Here is a 21,151-nt window from a genome sequence, read left to right as displayed (position 1 = left end):
TATTTCTTTTTTTTTTCAATTGAAGTATAGTTGATTTACAATATTGTGTTAGTTTCAGGTGTATAGCAAAGTGATTCAGTTATACATATAAATATATATATTTTTTATTATAGTTTCTTTTTTTTCCCCAACTTTTTTTTTTTTTTTTTTTTTTTTTTTTTGCAGAGGCAGTAATTAGGTTTTACTTATTTATTTTTAGAGGAGGTACTGGGGATTGAGTTGAACCCAGGACCTTGTGTACGCTAAGCATGCGCTCTACTACTTGAGCTATACCCTGCCCCCCTATAGTTTCTTATAAGATATTGAATATAGTTCCCTGAACTATAGAGTAAACCCTTGTGGTTGATCTATTTTGTATATGGCAGTATGCATCTGTTAATCCCATACTCCCAACTTATCACTCCCCTTTGGTAACTGTAAGTTTGTTTTCTATGTTTCTGAGTCTATTTCTGCTTTGTAAATAAGTTCATTTGTACTATTTTTCAGATTTCACATGTAAGCGATATCATACAATATTTGCCTTTGTCTGACTTACTTCACTTAATATATGATAATCTCTAGGTCCATCCAGTTTGCTGCAAATGCCATTATTTCCTTCTTTTTTATGGCTGAGTAATATCTCATTGCATATATATGCATACACACACATATATATACATATACATATATATATATATATACGCACACCCACCGTATCTTCTTTATCCATTCATCTGTTGATGGACATTTAGGTTGCTTCCATGTCTTGGCTATTGTAAATAGTGCTGCTGTGAATATTAGGGTACATGTATCTTTTTAAATTAGAGTTTTCATCTTTTCCCAATATATGCCCAGGAGTGGGATTGCTGGATCACATGGTAACTCAATTTTTAGTTTTTTAAGGAACTTCCATACTGTTTCCCATAGTGGCTGCACCAAATTATGTTCCTAGCAACAGTGTAGAAGGATTCCCTTTTCTCCACATGCCCTCCAGAATTTATTATTTGTAGGCTTTTTGATGATGGCCATTCTGACTGGTGTGAGGTGATACCTCATTGCAGTTTGCATTTGCATTTCTCTAATAATTAGTAATGTTGAGCATCTTTTCATGTGTCTGTTGGCCGTCTGTCTGTCCCCTTTGAAGAAATGTCTATTGAAGTTTTCTGCCCATTTTTTGATTGCGTTGTTTGTTCTTTTGTTATTGAGTTCTATGAGCTGTTTGTATATTCTGGAAATTAAGCCCTTGTCAGTCACATCGTTTGCAAATATTTTCCCCTGTGTACGTATTTCTGACGGCACCTATCCCTAGCAAAAGAATTAAGATCGGTTACTTCCGTGGGACAGTCCCTCCAACCAGGTAAATCAACTCAGGAGACCAAAGTATAAAACTGAGGGTTGTCCAATTAGCACCGTTTAGAGCTGAAGTAGTAAATTGCCCCTCTCTACTCTAGGGACAACTTTTACCTAGGAAAGGTAATTTCTGCATAAACACAACACACCCTCTATGACTCTATAAGCGTGATACATACTTACTAACCTTTCTAAATTTTCATTTAAAAAAACAATCAAGAATGCATTTGCGAGCGCAGAGTGGGTTGGGCGGTCGTTGGAGGGGCTCCTTTCCTGCTCGGAGAACGGGTTCCTCACTGGGCGGCGTGGCGGACAGGAAGCCGCCTGAGACGTGGGCTCCGGGTGAGAGACGCTGGCCCGACCCAAGCCCACCGCGCGTGAGCCCCGCGGGTGGGAACGCGCCCCGCAAACGCCCGGCCGCTCACGCTGCCAGGAAAGGCGCGCCCTCTACCCGCAGGGTGAAAAAACCCTCACTGCTTCAGGCCTGGGGCCGTTGCGCTTGGAGAAGTCGGTCTACCGGAAATCCACCCAGCCCCTGATGGGGAAGCTGCCTTCCCAGAGGCAGATTTGAGGGAGAGAGCCCAGAATTTCAAAACTGACCTGAGGTTCCAGAGTGCCGCCACTCGTGCGCTCCAGGAGGCTCGTGAAGCCTACCTGGTGGGTTTGTTTGAAGATACCGATCCGTGTGCCATCCACGCTGAGAGTCACCATCAAGCCCAAAGGCATGCAGTTGGCTCGCTGGATGATGGGAAGGCAGTTTTTACGGTGTAGCAAATTCTTTGTTTTAAAATACTTTGGTTTAATTTGTGACATTTTTTGTCAGAAATTATTTCTAATATGTTGCATTTGTACTTGAGGCATTCCATCTTTCACTCAGGTTGAATGTGAGAAGTGTTCGCAGACCTCAGCGATGTGAGCACTATTGCTCAGGAGTGACAAGCTGCTAATATGCAGAGGGGCTGAGTGGTAGTTCTTGCTTCTCACGATGCGTGTTTCTGTGTGCTAATGACTTGCTGGGCGGCTATTAAGGTACTAGAATTGATAATGGTGTACAGGGTCCTTCCTTTTGCAATAAAACTGGTTATGATTTGAAAAATAAAAGTAAAAATGCATTTGCTATGTTTGTGCATAGAACAGTTCTAGAAGGATTCCCAACAAACTGATAGCAGTGTTTGCCTCCAGGCTGTGGACACTGGCCCCAAGCCATCACCACTTCTCAGGTAGATTCCAGCAATGACCTCAGAACTGGTCTTTTTGCTGCTAGACTCAGCCCCCACAGTTCATTCACTACACAGCAACAAGATTTGATTATTTAAAAAAATAAACCCTATTCTGTCCCTCCCCCACTCAAATCCTTGTAAGAGCCTCCTTCTGCAAGTAAAATAAAATCCCAGCTCCTTGCTGTGGATACGAGCCTCCGCATGATACGGCTCCACCATTCCTCTCTGACCTCCCATGACCCTTTCTGCTCCAGCGCATGGACCTCCTCTCTTCCTCAGACACTCCGAGCTCATTGCTCCCTCAGGGCCCGTGCCCTTCCTGGTTGCTCTGCCAGGAATGCTCTTCCCCAGATCAACATACAACTGGTCCTTCTCGTCATGCAAGTCTTGGTGCAAATGTCACCTGAGAGAATTCCCCTCTGACCATTGTGTCTAAAGTAGCCCTTCCCCTGGCACACCAGTGGTCCTTTCCCTGGTACCTGGTTTCGTTTTCGTCATGCCCCTTACTACTGCAGTTATTTCTTGAGTTGTCTGTTAATTGTCTACCCTCCCTAGAATGTAAGCTCCTTGAGGGCAGAGACCTTGTCTCATTTTACTGCTGTTTCCTTGGTGTTTAGAACAGTGCATGGCACTGAATGAATGACTGATGTCTGAGGTCACGAAGGAAGGTTTCAGGTCGTGGGCCGTTGTACTAATACAAGTTCCCATGGTTGCTGTAACAAAATTACCACAAACTCAGTGGCTTAAAACAACACAGATTTATTTATTATCTTACAGTTTCAGATGTCAGAAGCCTGCAATGGGTCATGTGGAGCTAAGATCAAGATAGAAGCAGAGCTGAGTTCCTTCTGGAGGCTCTTCGGAGAATCCCCTTCCTTCCCTTTTCCCACTGCGAGAGGCTGCCTGCGTTCCTTGGCTGTGGCCTCCTCCTCCATCGTCAACGTCAGCAGCACAGCAGCTGCACATTTCCCTGACAGTCACGGCTCCCTCTTGTAAGGACCCTGTGATCTCACTGGGCCGACCCAGACAATGCAGGAAAATTTTCCCATCTCAAGATTCTTAACTTAATCATGTCCTCAAAGTCCCTTTTACCATGTAAGGTAATATAGTCACAGGTTTCATAGGGGAGGATATGACATCTTTGGGGGCCATTAATCAGCTTGTAGCAGCCATAACCCTCAGTCCTAGTTTAATCACCCTGACTCAGGCTCTGCACCCACCCTGTAGCCTTCTCAGACCATGTCCCCTGCCAGAACAGATAACCAGTCCTTTTGTGCCTGCACCGTACTGGATTCTGTCACAGCACTTACTGCTCTTCATAGAAACGAATGCATCTGTTAACCTTTCTGCTCCTCCATTAGGCTGTGTGCCTTTTAGGGCTGGATCCAATGTTCATTCACCTTTGCGTCTTCAACACATAAAATGCTGATTGGTTGATTCATTCATTCATTAATTCATCCAAAAATATTTACTGAAGGCATACTATGCTCAAGATGCTGGGAAATATAGTGCTAAACAAACACAGAGTTGGTCTCTGCCCTCAAAGAGCTTACAGTCTATCTGGATAGGGAGACAATTAAACTGCCAGTAACATAAAAGGAGACCAACGATAGGGTCAGTGCAGTGGGAGATCAGAACAGGAGCAACCACTCTCGTCTGGAGGTGTCAGAGGGCTTCTGAGCTATGTGGTCTCTGCTGAGGGCCAAGGATGAGAAGGAATGAGCCATGAGTGCAGTCTGAGGGAACAGCTCGCAGCCACCCAGCCACCACTGAGGCAGCACCACTGCCACCATTGGGCCCCCCGCACCACCAGGTCCCACCATAGTGGGCAGGTGCCCCCAAAGCAGCTATAACCCAAGTGATGCGTTAGAAATGAGTGCTCCCGAGGAAACTTCGAGAGTCATAGATACGTTCATTATCCTGACTGTGATGATGGCTTCACACACATACGTCAAAGCTTATCAGCTTAGACATTTGGAGCTCACTGTCAATGTCAGTTGTACCTCAATAAAGCTGTTTAAAAATAGCAATGAACTGAATTAAACTAAATCAAATGTCTCTTTAAAAATAAATCATTATCAAGCAGAGTTTATCGTGGTAATGCAAGAATAATTCAATAACAAGAAATCTAAAAATGTAATTTACCACATTAATAGACTCAGTGAGAAAAATCATAGAATTATCCAAAGAGAGACAAAAAGAGCTTTTGGTAGAGTTCAGTGCTGTTTATAATAAACCTAAAAAATAACTTTCAATAATCAAAGATAGAAGGAAAGTTGCTTCACCTGGTAAAGGTTAACAGCTGTATATTATATGTTAACTATGGTTAACATAATACAAATGGTCACTGGCACGACTGCTGTTTAATATACAGCCTCTTTTTGCAAATAGATTGTAAGCTTTTTGAGGGCAGAGACCTCAAAAATGTTTGCTTAGCACGTAGTTGGCTGTCAATAAATATTTTTTGAATGAGTGTACTAGAGATTCTGACCAAAGTTCAAAAAATAGAGAAAGAAAAAAGTGTAATACTTAGCAGAAAGAGCTAAAACTGCATTATTTGCAGGCCATATGCAAATATACTTTGAAAGCAATTAAAGCACAATTAGAACAAGGAAATGACCCTGGCATGAACTAAATGTCCGGAGGACTGACTGCAGTGAGAAGGACTCTGGAAGCTCCCCTCTGCTCAGGGCATGGGTCTGTCATTCTACCTAAAGGCTTTGCTCTTCTTAAACTGACCACTTTAAACATACGTGGTTCATTATATGTCAGTTATGCCACAATAAAGCAGTTTAAGAAGAAATGTTTCCTTCCACAAAGAGACCATCGGACAATTCCATCAGAGCTTGTTTCCTCCCCCCACTTCCTTCCTTCAGTCCAACACTACTGTCTGCCTCCCTGACCTGCCTCAGTCCCAGCCTCTGTGCTCTCCTGAACCCCCACTCTGTGATGAGCACCCCTGGAAGATTCTTTCCTCTCTCTCTCTCCTTTTTTTAATATTTAGTAATTTTAATTTTAGACCTCTGCACGACCGAAAAACTACCATCTTAGAAACCTCAAACCCAGCTCTCCAATAACCACCTCACCTTCCAGGTCACTGGCTCAACCATGCCGATCTCAATAGTTTGTTTTCTTCACATTTACCTCCAATCCATGGATCCCACCATTTCCCCAGCATCCGGCAGTCTCCACCTATTTCTCCAAGAAATTTGGTTTCTTTAATGAGAAATGGAAATTAGAGAGCACCATGAACTAGGAACGCTCGTGACTATTGCGTTGGTCACTCGAGGTCTTTTCACTGGACAAAGCTATGTAATAGAGTGTTCATACTGATATTTCTAATTCAAATTTGGAACTATCAAACTACAAAAAAAATCTGTATTTTCTTTCTTGCATCAAAAATTGTGGTTCTTCGTAGAGATTGCACCCAAGTTTACATGAGGCTGTTTCTTCCCAGGTTCTAAAGACGAAGCTTCACACTCTGGCCACAGACAAACAGGCACGAAGGAGAATTAGCTGGAAGTTGAAGGGGTGGACTGCAGTCTTTGATGTGTCTGGACCAACTTTTTGTTTTGCTACTGGCTGTATGTTTTTATCTGTGGATGGCTTGCTTGAGTGCAGATTTTGGTGACCTTGTACACAAAGATGTGAAGAGTTGGGTTGGCTACAAAGCATAGAACAAGGAATTTTAAGCAAAGGCAGACCTTCACTTACTCTGAAGATTTCAAGAGCATTAATGACAGCAGCAGTCATGCAGCTTACCAGTTGACAGGCAGCTTGCTGGATACTTACGGGATAGAAGATCAATCAACTTTCAATTTTAATAAACCTCTATAAACCATAAATAATAATAATCATGGTTCTTAAAGGTACATAAATAGAGAATTAGAATATTTCATAATTACTCATTTGCTTTACCCCACATGACACATTCAACAGTCTCAGAATAAACTAGTAATATTGCCTCCACCAATTATGATTACTGAAAACTGATTAAAAATTTTTTTGCAAATGTCATTCCCTCCCATTTTGTGTGGTTATAATATCTACATTGTCAGATTCTATGGTCATTATATACTATGCTCTCTCTTTTAACCTTCATTCAGTCCCAGTTTTGTAAGTAACTAATATTACAGTACTCATTCACAGCCCTTATGTTGATGTCCGTCTAGGAAGCTGGGTTGTCTGAAGTGCATTCTCTAGTGGATTTCTTAGGAAAGACTCATGGGAACAATATTCCCTGAGTTCCTGCATATTGATAACAATTTGTCTGTGGCCACTATAGTTGAAGATTAGTTTGCTTTGGCTCACATGCTCTTTTCTTGAATATTTAAAATATGTCAACTTCATTTCCTTCTTGCATAAATTACTGCTGTCAAAAAGTCTGATAATTTTCTAACCTGACCCTTATGAGTCATACTCTTTTTGTCTGATCAAGAATTTTTTTTTCCTTTAAAGTCTAGTAATTTTATTAGAATATGTCTTGGTGTTGGTCATTCTAGATCAATATTTTTGAGTAACTTCCATATTCTTTTAATACACAGTTTTGAAAATTAAAATTTTAGGGAAGTTATCTTGAGTAGTATTTGGTGTTTTTCTGTTCCTTTGCTTTATTTTTCTTTTTCAGAGATTTATATTAACCTATTAGTGGGGTCCATGAAGACACTCTAAGTGTTACCTAAAGAAAGAAAATACGAGTCAAGGATTTTATATCTTCCTTGTTTGTAACATTTGTCATTTTTTTCTTGAATCCTCTTACTTCATTCAATTTTTAATTTCTTCCTGTTTTTCATCATTTCTTTTAAGGCATTACTGGTGTTTATTTGCTCTTGGGTTCCTTATGTTTCAGTCTTCATTGCCAGAATGTTTTTTCCTTTACTTCAGTTTTTTCCTTGAGTTCTATTACTTCAAGCTTCTTGAGCTTAAATTTTCTGGCCTTTGTTATTCTTTCATGTTTCTTATCACTTTCTTAATGCCTTTTGGCTCATTTTGAAATAAAATGTTACAAGTTTCGCCTGTTTTGTGAGCGTATGTCTCTGGCAGGCTTTCTTTGCCTACAGGGCTGATTTTCTATTTCTGATTCTCTTTTTTTTATATAGTAACTTTGTATAGGATTTAACTTGATACTTTCTGCTGCTTATCTTTACCTGAATTTAATTTTCCTGAAGGATTTGTTCAGGTAGGTTTCCTATCTCGACAGAGCTCCCTGTTCTGTTGCTTTGGGGTCAGTGTTTAAAATACGGTGGCTTGCTCTGTGAGATTTTCCTGCTTCGTACCCCGACCCCACTTTCCTCCGGACCTTCTCTTCTTTTGTCTCCGTTGCCCCATTCCTGCTCAATTTTTGATTCCTCTCTCGGCAGTTTTTCTTAAGTCTGGGGCCTGTCCCGCAAGGGAGCCCTGGATGGTCAGCTTGGAGAGTTTAAAGGGGTGAAGTAACTAACCCAAACTCTTCAGGCCATGCCGGTACGTGGGGGCCTTTGCCTTCACCCGCCACTGGGGGCGCAAAACTTCCCTCAGTTTCAGCTGCCGTTGTCGGATCGGCCGGCCAGGCTTGCCATTTGGAGCTCGTCCTGTTCTCCCTCTCAGACCCCCGGGTTGCTTCCTCTGCTCTCTCCTGCATACACGCCCATTACAACAAGTAGGTCTTGTGGCTTTCGGTGTTCATTCCCGCTGCTTGTATTTTGGGGTTTGTGGGGACACTTTGTCACCTAGTTTTGTTGTAATGTTGCCCATGAATTTTTGGTTTTGCCAGCTAGTTACTCTGTTCTGTCTGTGTTTTATTTTGGTGGGGATTTGTGAAATCCAAGAACCGAGCTGCCTTGCGGCTGCCGTCTCCCCACCCACCACCACACAGACCCCCCCTCCTTACTCTTGTATGGGACCCTGCTTATGCTTTACTCTTCTTCACGTGGTAGTGATATGTGTACTTGTCCATTATCTTTTTCTCCCTAGGTTGTAAGTGCCGAGGGAGCTCAAGAATAGCGCCTGGGAAATAGGGCTCAATAAATATTTGTTGAAGGAAAAATGTTCCAGAAGAAGTAGCATATTAGGAGGTTGAGAGAAAAGAGTCAGTTTGTGGCAGATACACAAAATGGGATAGAGAAGTGGTGAGAGACAAAGCTGGAGGATTGGACCAGGTCAGTGTAGGGCTTTGTAAGCCTTTATCCTGAGGGCAATGAAAGTCCTTTAGAAGATTTTAAGTAAGGGAGAGGTCTGATGAAATTTCTGTTTTGTTTTGTCTTTTTAAACATCACAAACTGCAGTAAAGATAATGGATTGTGGAGACAAAGATTAGAATCCATGGAAATAATACAGTATAAATGATGAATAAAAAACTGAATTTCAGTGATCTGATTTTCAGATAGCTTGCATAGCAGAAAACATTATCAGAATCCAAAAGGCAATATAATGGCCAGAAAAAGGATGAATCTCAAAAAGATGATAAATAGCCAAGATAAGTGAAAGCTCATTCAGACCCCCAATTCATAACGGATGATCGAGTATAGGCTGGTTTAATAACAGCTTCTGGAAAGACAAGTCAGCAGCAACCCTATACGAAGTGACACTATGATGAAATTGACCAAAAATGTTAATTTACTTTTTTAAAAACAAAAATATATTCTTTCAAAAATTCACATTGAGATATGATTTATGTATGTAATTAACCCATTGAAAGTGTACAATTCAATGGGTTTTAGTATATTCACAGATACATGTAACCACCACTATAGTCAATTTTGGAACGTTTCCATCACCTCAAAAAGAAACCTCAAAACAGATAAAAAACAAATTTCTTCTGTATAGCACAGGGAACTAGATTCAGTGTCTTGTAATAATCTTTAATGAAAAAGAATTGAAAATGAATATATGTATGTATATGCATGACTGGGACATTGTGCTGCACACCAGAAATTGACACATTATAACTGACTATACTTCAATTTTTAAAAAACTTCATACCATTCACTATCATCCTCCTATCCCCGCATCGTCCTCCCAGACCTAAGCAACCATTAATCTACTTTCAGACTGTAAAGATTATGTTTCTCAGGATGTTCATAAAAATGGAATTATATAATATGTGAACTTTCCTGTCTGGCTTCTTTCATACAGCATAATGTTTTCAAGGTTCATTCAAGTTGTAGCATTCATCAATATTCTATTCTTTTTATGGGCAAATGATATTCAGTTGTATGGATATACCACATTTTGTTTGTCCATTTTCCCGTTGATAGACATTTGGGTTGTTTCCATTGTAGGGGAGGCAAAACTTTACCTCTACCCATCTTAGGTTCTCAGCTGGGGCTCTTTAACAAAAAGATAGATTGACAAGACAAAAACAAACAAGTTTATTAGCATATGCAGTGCACATCACACAGGAGAAACCTCAACAAAGAGTAACTGGAAGCAGTGACTTGGAACTCTGTCTAATATGGCATCTTCAAGAAGAAAGAATAAATTTGTGGAGAAATGATAGGACAAAAGAAAAGGGCTTTAAGCTTCCAAGGGTAGGAAACTGTGGAAAGATAAATATGTGTGAGGAAACTAATGGAGTGAGATTTGTTTGCAGATTTTTCTGGTGCCATCTCTGGGCTGATAAGGGTCTAGAGTGTCTCCAGTAAAGGAAATTTTATATCCTGCCTTTAGGCAGAAAAGGAAGAGGGGGGAGAGAGAGCTTTTTCTGTGTTTGCTGTTTGTAATTGCCTTTAGCTCAAAATAATTTTTATGTCAAAGAGACGTATTTTGAGATGACATATTCTGGTTTCCTTCATCTTTTGGCTATTATGAATAATGCTGTTATGAACACTCATGTACAAGTTTTGGTGGGGACATATGTTTTCATTTCTCTGTGGTATATAACCAGGAATGGAATTGCTGGGTCATTTAATTTAGTCTTTGTTTCCATTAATAGACATAGTGTTCAGGATGTGCTAAGTGATAGCCCCACTTGCAATCTGATATTCCATCTTGGGCGACACACATTGACAAACTGGACCACGAACAGCCAAGAGAGACGGGGCAATAGAGAAGAGATTGTTAAGCGAGTCATTTAAAGAACAATGGGAGGACCTGGAGACATTTGGCTGGAGAAAAGAAAACAAAAGGAGAAAAGACAGACATCTTCAAACATGTGAAGGGTTGTTACATAGAAGCGGGATTAACCAGAGGGTAGAACTAGGCCTACCTGGTAGAAATTACAGAGAAACATATTTGGTCTGAAGATTTTCCTTCCTTCTTACCTTCCTTCCATCCTCCCTCCTTCCTTCCTTTCCAATTATTTCATTTTTTGACTACATAAAACATGAACAAAACAAAAAGTACAGAAGGATATGCAGTGATGTTTGCATCCATTCCTATAGGCAGTTTCTTGTGTATCCTTCAAGATATATTTTAAGGATATATAAACAGCATTTTTTGACTTTTTAAAAAGGAATCTGGGGCGGGTATAGCTCAGTGGTAGAGTGCATACCTAGCATGCACGAGGTACTGGGTTCAATCCCCAGTACCTCCATTAAAAATAAATAAATAAACCTAATTACTCCCCTACAAAAAAATACATTAAAAGATAATTTAAAAAAAAAAAAGGAATTTAGTGCACTTTTAGAGAAAGTAAAAACATTTCTGACTCTCAGAGTGGCCCAGCCCTGTATTGATTGTCTCAAAAAGACATTCCTTATCGTGGGAGTATTCAGGGGAAACTGAAATCATCTATTAATCTTCTAGGGTATCTTTCTCTTGCAGTCTGTTTGTTAAAGAAACTTAGATTGTTGTCCTATAAAATATCCTGCATTCTGTATTTTGCTGACTGTGTGGTATCTTTCCTCTGTTCTATGAATTTGATGTAAATTGGTATTGGACTGAGAGGCTGATCAGATTCAGATTTGGTTACTCTGGTGAGACTTCATAGATGTCGGTGAGTTCTTCCATTAGGAGGCATATAATATCTCGTTATCTTTTTAGTGATGTTAGCAGCTATTGTTGCTCAAAGCTTAAATCCATAAATTCATTGGGAGTTGCAAAATGGTGATATTCTAATTACATTATCACTTCTTCATTTATTAGCTGGTATATTCGTGTGAGAAACTTCCCCTCAGAGCTGTAGTAGGCTACTCTGCTGTACAGTTTATATAGGAAAGACAGGATAAGTGTTTGATACTTTATGTAGAGTTTTCAAAATAATGGGTTGGTTCCTATCACCTTCCAGTGATGACTAGTTCGTATTTCTTTAAGGAGCATTATGAACTCATGGATTTAATTATATTTAATGTGCTCCAGTCCACTGTAGTTATTACCCTAGTTACATTGGGGTTCTCTTCAAGGTGGCTCTTGAATTCTTCTGATAGTAGAAGGGTAATCTGTAGGGTCTGAAAGTAGATAGTAGTTTTTGATAGCTTCCCCCAGTCTAGCTTCAATCCACTATAAATCAGGTTTAGTTTCTCAAGTGAGAGAAACTTGTCTTGTTAAAGTCATCAAAAATCTCCACATATGATCAAATCCCTGGTCAATTTTCAATCCTCATCCTTTTTGCCCTCCCGGCAGTGTTTGTCCCTGCTTGTTAAAAGTTTCTTTGCTTTTCTTCTGAGACAGTCTTCTCTCTTGGTTCTTCTTCTTCTTCATGGACACATTTGCTCTCTCTCTTCTTTGCTGGATCTCCCCTACTTCCTAACTTATGGAGTGAGAGTAGACACTGAAACACAAGGACTGAGCTCTAAAACCCCTCACCATTTAGAGATCAGAAAGAAGAGGAAGATATAGCAAAGGAAGAGCAAACTAAACCTAATGCTAGCACAGGAAGGAAATGATAAAGATTAGAAAAGAGACAAATGAAATAAGGAATAGAAAAATAATAGAATAAATGAAACCTAAAGTTAATTTTTTGAAAAGAACAAAATTGACAAAACTTTAACTAGTCCGAAAAAAAGAGATAACAAATAACTAAAATCAGAAGTGGAGACATTACTAGCAACCTTACTATAAGACAATACTGTGAACAATTGTACACCAACAAATTAGATTACCTAGATGAAATAAGCAAATCCCTAGCAAAGGGAACTATATTCAGTATCTTGTAGTAACTTATGGTGAAAAAGAACATGAAAATGAATATACATATGTTCCTATATGACAAGTATTGTGCTGTACACCGGACATTGACACAACATTGTAAACTGACTATACTTCAATAAATATATGTGTATATATATATATATACACATATATTTATTGAAGTGTATATATATATATATGTGTATATATATATACACATATATATATATATATATACAAAAAATAAAAATAAAAGAGAAAGAAATGAGCAAATCCCTGGAAACACAGGGATTAGCGAAACTGTATCAAGAGGAAATAAGAGGTCTAACAGACTCATAACAAGTAGAAAACCCCCTAATCAAAAAAGTCCAGGACCAGACAGCTTCTTTGGTGAAATCTACCAAACATTTGAAAAACTGACGCTAATTCTTCTCAAACTCTTAAGAAGAGAAGGAAGAAGGAGAAGGAGAAAGAAGAAGAAATGCCCTGACTCATTCTATGAGGCCAACATTACCCCAATACCAAAGCCGGAAAAAGACATCACAAGAAAAAAAAAATTGCAATGTCATTCAGTTCATTTACAGTATTATACAACTGCCACCTCTATATAGTTCTAAAACATTTTTCTTACCCCCAAATAAAACCCCATGTCCATTAAGCAGTTACTCCCCATACGCACTATCCCTAGCCCCTGGCAGCACCGATCTTTCTGTTTTTATGGATTTACCTATTCTGGATAATTTATATAAATGGAATCAAACAATATGTGATCTTGTATGCCTGGCTTCCTTTCACTTAGCATAATCTTTTTAAGGTTTATTTGCATTGTAGCATGTATCAGTAGTCCATTTTCTTTTCTTGTGGCGGGGTGGGGTTAGGTTTATTTATTTATTCTTAGGGGAAGTACCGGGGATTGAACTCAGAACCTCATGCATGCTAAGCATGCTCTCTACCTCTTGCACTGTACCCTCCCCCTAACAATAGTCCATTTTCTGTAACAGGGGAAAACTTTCAATATTTTACCACTAGGTATGATATTTACTATAGGTTTTTGACAGATATCCTCTATCAAATTTTTAAAAGTTCCTATCTATTCCCAGTTTAATACATTTTTAAAAAATCATAATGGGTGTTGAATTTTATCAAATACAGTTTTGTTTTCCTAAAAATGTTTCTATTTCAACCAAATTTTAAAATTTATTTTAATAAAGTTATTCATGATATCCTCTTCCTAACTGTAGAATCCGTAGGAAGTCTCCTTTTTTATTCCTGTTATTAGAACAAACTTAGCTTTGTTGATCTTCAACATTGTATATTTATTTTATATTTCATTAGTTTCAGCTCTTGCCTTTATTACTTACTTTCTTCTACTTTCTTTGGATTTAATTTGTTCTCTTTTTCTAACTTCTTGAAATCAATACTTACGGCTAGTGGCTACCATATTGGACAACAAAGATCTAAAGGAAGCAAATGTCATAGTCTCCATTGTATCTTCAATTGATTCACCAGTCTGGTCCCTGCAAAAGACAAACAGACCCTGGAGGATTACAGTGAACGACTGCAAACCCAACCAACTACTAGCCCTAGTAGCAGCTGCTTTGCCATATGTGGTATCATTGCTAGAGCAGAGTAACAGGGTCTTGCCGTATGCAGTATGCCATATGCAGCCCGTGGTCTGGCAAACACATTCCTTCCCAGCCCTATCAGATAGGAGAACAGTTCACATACATTCATCTGGAATAGGCGATGATATACATTTACATTCTTGCCCCAAGGCTATGTTGCATCTCCTGCCCTCTGTCATAAAATAGTCTAAGGAGGCCTGACCAGCTGCACAGCTCCCAGAACACCACTACATTGAGCTGCTGGTTGATAACATCATGCAAAATGGACTGGTTGAGCAGGAAGTGGCAGGTATGTCGGATGCCTTGGGTAAGACACTTGGTCTCCAGAGAGTGAGAGATTAATCTTTTTCCAGAGTTCCCTTCAGAATTAGTTGAAGCGTTGTGACTGCTCAACTTCTTCCAGTCTTGTTTCCTTCCTTTCCTGTAAGTACTGATCCCAAGAGCACGCACTAATAAACTGCCTGAACTCTAACCTACACTTCAGAGTTGGCTTCCCTGGGAACGCAATATGTGATCAAGGGAAAAAGCTTTACCAGGCAAAGATAAACCAAAAGCAAACTGGGATTTTAATGTGATAAAAATTAAGGCAAAAAATTATGGGGCAAAGGAGAGAGTTACCTAACAAACAGGAGAACAAGAAAATATATCCATCATAAGTGTGTTTGGCAATGTAGGCTCAAACTATATAAATTTTAATACTTAACTTTACTGAGTACCTTCTGTCTGCCAGGCATACTCTTGTAGGCTTTACATGGATTAATTCTTACTCTTCATTGTAATCCTATAAGAAAAGACTATTATTCTCCTCATTTTACAGTTATCAAACACCAACTGACACATTCAGGAGAGAAATACAAATCAACTATTGGAACTGGAAATATTTACATAGCTCTCTTAGAAACAGATGAACCAAGCAGACAGACAATAAGGAGATCTAGATCTGAATAATGCAATTAACAAGTGCAATATATTAGACATGGAGAATTCTACCCCTAACAAACAGATCATATACTTTTTCTAGCACTTGTGAAACATTTACGAAACATGACTACCTACTAAGTTACAAAGGAAACCTAATATTCCATGTTAAAGAATCAACATTACACAGTCTGTGTTCTATGACTAACACAATAACATGAGAAATTACTAATCAAAGGATAACTTTTTAAAGTCCTCAAATGTCTGGAAACTAAAAACATACTATTATTAGTAAACCTGGGGTTAAGAAAGATGAGAAATTATGAAATACTTTAAAGGTTCTCAAACTTTCTAGGCTATAAATAAAGTTTTAATTAGAGACATGGAATGTTAAGTACATTTGAAAGAAACCAAAAAAGTTTAGAAACTAATGAACAAAACATTCAACTCAAGAATGAATCAACTATTAGAACTGGAGATTTTAGAGTGAAAATCTGTTGTACTGTTTTCAGTAGCCAAGACATGGAAGCAAACTAAATGTCCATCAACAAATGAATGGATAAAGAAGTTGTGTACACACACACACACACACACACACACACACACACAGGAATACTACTCAACCATAAAAAAGAATGAAATAATGCCATTTGCAGCAACATGGATGGACCTAGAGATTATCGTACTAAGTGAAGTAAGTTAGAAAAACAAATGCCACATGATATCACTTATACGAGGAATCAAAAATATGACACAAATGAACTTATTTACAAAACAAAAACAGACTCACAGACATAGAAAACAAACTTAAGGTTACCAAAAGGGAAAGGGGAGTAGGGATAACTTAGGAGTTTGGGATTAGCAGATATAAGCTACTATATATAAAATAGATAAACAAGGTCTTACTTTACAGTCCAGGGAACTATACTCAACATCCTGTAATAAGCCATAATGGAAAAGAATATGAAAAAGAATATGTATCTACGTGTATAACTGAATCACTTTGCTGCGCATCAGAAACTAACACAATATTGTAAGTCAACTATACTTCAATTAAAAAAAAAGAACTGAGGATTTTGATATACCCTCTCAAACAATAAGCTGCAATATGGAAGATCTGAAGGATATCATTAAGAAGCTAAATCTATGAGTTGCATGGAGAAGAAATATGAATAGAGGGAATAATATAATCAATGAACCAGAGGGCAAACAAAAGAGAACTCTAGCTAGAAAGATAAAGAAGACAAAAAAAAAAAACAAAAACAAAAACATAACGCCATTTGCAGCAACATGGATGCTCCTGGAGAATGTCATTCTAAGTGAAGTAAGCCAGAAAGAGAAAGAAAAATACCATATGAGATCGCTCATATGTGGAATCTAAAAAACAAACAAACAAACAAAAACAAAGCGTAAATACAGGACAGAAATAGACTCATAGACAGAGAATACAGACTTGTGTTTGCCAGGGGGGCGGAGGGTGGGAAGGGATAGACTGGGATTTCAAAATTGTAGAATAGATAAACAAGATTATACTGTATAGCACAAGGAAATATACACAAAACGTTATGGTAGCTCACAGAGAAAAAAAGGTGACAATGAGTGTGTATATGTCCATGTATGACTGAAAAATTGTGCTGAACACTGGAATTTGACACAACATTGTAAAATGATTATAAATCAATAAAAAATGTAAAAAAAAAAGACAAAAAAAAAAGAAAATGCAAGTAAGCAAAATACAGGATGGAAATGGGACACAAACACCGCAGACAGAACACACAGATACAATATTTTTAAAATATTTTACTTACTAGATTACTAGTTTATTATAAAAGGATATAATGCAAGAACAGCCTGATGGACAAGATGTATAGGGCAAAGGATGTGGGAAGGGGCAAGGAGCTTTGGTGCCCTTCAGGTGCCTTCCCCCCACGTCTCCATGTGATCACCAACTCGGAAGCTCCCAGGACAGAGACTTTTAAAAAATAATAACATTATTAATAATCATACACTAGTGAATTTATAAACCTAGGTGAAATGGATAACTTTCTGGGAAAATATAAACAACAAAATGGGTCAAAGAGAAATTGAAAACTTGAAAATACCAATAAGCACTACAGAAATTAAAATGTTAATCAAAGACTTTCCTACCAAAAGTTTCGACCTGATGATTTTGCAGATATGTTCTACTGACTTTGGAGGATAATTTCTTACTACTTTATGCGAGTTTTCCAGAAACTTCAGGAAAGAAAGTGCAGATGATTATTGTTTAATACACTGATTAAGTTAACTAGTATTTTACTTAGGCTATTTGATATACACACATTAGAAATGGACCAATAACATTTGTTTCTTGAATTTTCATTATTCAGTTTTAGGATCAATCTAACTAGTATTGATTGGGTAATATTCATGTTGTACTCAGATATCTTTTTAATGTTCTTGCTAATTCTAATGCATATGTGGAGCTTTGTTCGTTTTTGCATTAATTCTTGTATTCTTGCAGGGGCTTTGTGTTACATGAAACTTACCTGGCATATACTTTTTACCTATTTTAAGTATTTGACATGGTCCAGTTCAAAGGATTCTATATGTAAAATACCTCCCCTAAAGTTTTCTCCCCTCAAAATAACTTTAAAAAGTGCCAATTTTTACTATGTAGTACTAGCATTTTTTAGTATTAAAAATCTACTACTAGGAACAAATGGTGCTTGAATAATTGGATATACACATGCTGGGGTGGGGCAGCGGCAGGGGGAGATTATGGGGAAGGATTACCAAAGGGCACGAGGAAATATTCCTGGGTGATGGATATGTTCATTACATTGACTGTGGTTATGGTTATGTATGTATGTCAAAACTCATCACACTGTAGACTTGAAATATGTACAGTTTACTGTATATCAATTACATCTCAATTATACCTCAATAAATGTGTTGCAGGGTGTGGAAGAAAGTCTTTAAATGTATCAAGATCATGAATCATATGAAGTAAAACTGACTAATTAAATTATGCCAAAATTAAGGATCTCTGTTCAATAAACAATATGATTGACAGAGTTACTGATGCAAGTTGGGAAGAGATATTTGCAGTGTCTAAAATCAATGAAGGACTAATATCTGAAATATATATAATAAACAGCCAAAAATCAATTTTAAAAAACTGGAATCTCAATAGAAAAATTGGCAAAGGAAAACGAATATGCAATTCATTAAAGAGAAAAACCAAAAGTAAGAAAAAATTTGAGATGTTCAAACATATAAATAATTACAGAAATGCAATGAGATATTTTAAATTCATGGCAAATTGAAAAATTATTAAGTTGAATAATGTCAAGTATTGGCGAGAAGGTTGGGATATAGAAATCACACCATTAGTGGTGTGACATTCCAGACAGTGTGGAGCTCAATATGCACAAGAAATTATCACAGGACCAAAGGAGACATATACGTACAAGGATATTTATTTCAGCATCGCTTGTGGTAGCAGGAAGCTGGAGGCAATCATTAGAGTAGTGAACAAATAAAGCATAGGGACCAGTATAAGAGAGTATCTTGCAGTAGTTAGAAGCAAAGAACTAGAAGGCCATGGGGGTCAAAGAAAGTTTGTTTTATTTATTTTTTAAGGGGGCAGATATTACAGCACACTTGTATGCTAATAGGAATGATCTAGTAGACGGAACAGTTGATAATATAAGAGAAAGGGGGTAAGAGAGGAAAAAGGCAAGGAGAGATGACTGAGGTGTAGAACTGGAGGGTAGGGTGAGGGTGGAGGTGCCGGATGGGAATGGGAGAGTGACAGTTGGTTTAAATAGCAGCAAACAATTCATTGTAACATGATGGTAGTCAGAGTATATAAGCAACGATGGAGGTAAATTAACCAGATTGGTGGTAGAAAGATAAGGATGTTTTCTTTTGGTTACTTTTATTTTCACAGTAAAATAAGAACCAAAGTCATCAACTAAGAGTAAGGAAAGATAAAGGGATGCTGGATAACTGCAACAAGCTTTCCTAAATAAATCCTCCCTTCTTTCATTTATAGAGTCAGGCAGCACCCAACAGAGATGAAAGAAGTAAGAAAGAAGTAAGAGATGAACAAAGACTTGTCAGCTTTATCCAGTGTTTATATCCCTGATGTTTAGCATAATGTACTGAAGAAGGGAAGCCAGTAAGCACACCTGGGGATCTAGTTGGGGAGGGAAGGGTTGGGGTTGGTAATAGCAGGAAGAAATACTGCTAGCTAGTAACGAAGAGCTCTACCTACTTTTTCTCATTAAATACAAACAATAACCTTTAAGTAAATATGACTGTTTGACAAACAAGGAAACTAAAGGGGTTTCCTTCTTCAGAACCAGAGCCTTAAACACTAGGTTGAGGTGGATGAGTAATAAAATGAAAGGCACCTTAAGTGGTATTAGTTGTTATCTGGTGGGAGTTTGATTCTGAGCAGATGAAGCTCTAGTCTCAGAGTGACAGAAGAAATCCTCCTCCTGATCACCTGATCATCTCTCCAGGGTCACCAGGTGGATGACCTTGGAGTAGTCACACATTTCCAGTTCTGTAAAATGGAGAGTGATGTCGCTTAGCTCACATAATCTTTATGTTAAGTGAAACATTCTCTAAGTTTGAGGAAATGCTTGCAAACGATGTAGTATATGTATGCATGTGTTAATGTTGCTATTACTATTATGACTGTTACGTAAGTGGTCAGGGCAAAGTCAACGCCCCAAGGGCAAAGGTAGCCTCTAACAGAGAATGGGCTCTCCAGGGTGCATATTAAGACAGAGCAAGTTTAAAGAATTTTAGTAATCTTGGCTCAGAGTGAGAGGCGAAATTTTTCTTCATCAAGGCTCAACTGTTCTTGACGTCTTCAGGCTTGAAACTCTGAGGGAAATTATTAGGCTCTCTGGGCAGGATCCGGAATGCAACGCCGTGTGGGGCCTCACTGCCATCCGCTGGGCACCAGGGGGTGCCCGAAGGAGCTATTCAGAGCCTGGCAGGGTTTAGGGGCCGCCACTCGCGGTGAGCCCGACCGCCTCTGGCCAGGATCCGGGTTCTCGTGCTGGAGGTGCCCGGAGTCCATGTCCTTCGGAGACGCAGTCTCTAGTGCCCTCTCCGCGTCCCCCTTCACCGCCCCCTCCTCCTTTTCTCCGGCGAGAGCCCGGGCGCGGAAGGCCTGGGAAAGCGTGAGCGCTTGCGGTGGGAACGGTGTGCCCATCTGGGTCCTCAGTAGAGCGGCGGCAACGGCGGCCGCCCCGACGGCGCGGTCAGAGTCCAGTGGGCAAGGGGAGGCAGCTGTTCTCCCAGGCGGCCGTGGGGGGGCAGCAGAGGGGACGGCGACAGGTGCGGGAGCCCCTCCCGGGGTGGAAGTGAAAAGGCGGGCTTCGGGGTCTGTTCCCAGGCTGGAAACCACCCCCGCCCCCCAACCAAATCCCCGGGAGAGGCCGGGCCGGCGCCGGGCCTGGAGGAGGAAGCGGCCGGAGACAGTGCAATTTCACGCGGCCTCCGGGGCTCGGGTTCCTCGGCAGCGTGGATGAGTTATGGGGTTTCGAGGAGGTTCCGGGGAAACTGAGGTGCCCTAAGCAGGCGGCAAAAACACCCTCCCCTTCAAAAACACACAGAAACATTCACATTCAGACAGAAAATCCCTCAAGTGACCCAACCGGCTAGGGGAGTTGAGTGATTTGGTTAGTGGGCGAGGCCAACTTCAGGGGGTCGGGCTATGGAGCGTTCTCCCCACCCCCATTACCTTTCTCCTTGGAGGCATTTTGGGGGCGTTTGGGATCTTGGCCTCAGCTTAGTCCAACTCCTGGAGAAAGATTAGGGTGAGACCCGTGCGGGCTCTGCGTAGCCAAGCTGCAGGGCACTCGGGCGTGGGGCGCGCTCGGGGCGGGCCGCCCAGGCTCCAGCAATCCCGACTCCGGCCTCGCGCCCGAGGGGGCGCGGCCGTGACTCACCCCCTCCCCCTGCGCTCCCTCCCAGACTACACCCCTCCCCTGCCATCCCGCCCCGGAC

The 21,151-nt window shown here is 39.7% G+C and overlaps 1 long non-coding RNA gene across 2 annotated transcripts; it reads right to left on the bottom strand.

Annotated features, from left to right (window-relative positions):
* Positions 1 to 3,292: 3,292 nt before the first annotated feature.
* Positions 3,293 to 21,071, bottom strand: LOC116156592 (uncharacterized). Of its 2 annotated transcripts, none has more exons than XR_004140442.2 (4): positions 20,886 to 21,071; positions 14,926 to 15,002; positions 14,022 to 14,113; positions 3,293 to 6,213 (listed from the first exon to the last, which is right to left on the bottom strand). It is a non-coding gene; the product is annotated as an uncharacterized LOC116156592 (long non-coding RNA). The 2 variants fall into 2 exon arrangements; XR_004140441.2 differs by having other exon boundaries at positions 14,938 to 15,002; positions 20,886 to 21,064.
* Between the last annotated feature and the right edge of the window lie 80 nt (positions 21,072 to 21,151).

The sequence above is a fragment of the Camelus dromedarius genome, chromosome 11 (assembly GCF_036321535.1).
Source record: "Camelus dromedarius isolate mCamDro1 chromosome 11, mCamDro1.pat, whole genome shotgun sequence".
NCBI lineage: Eukaryota > Metazoa > Chordata > Mammalia > Artiodactyla > Camelidae > Camelus > Camelus dromedarius.
This window is presented reverse-complemented; position numbering and strand designations above follow the sequence as displayed.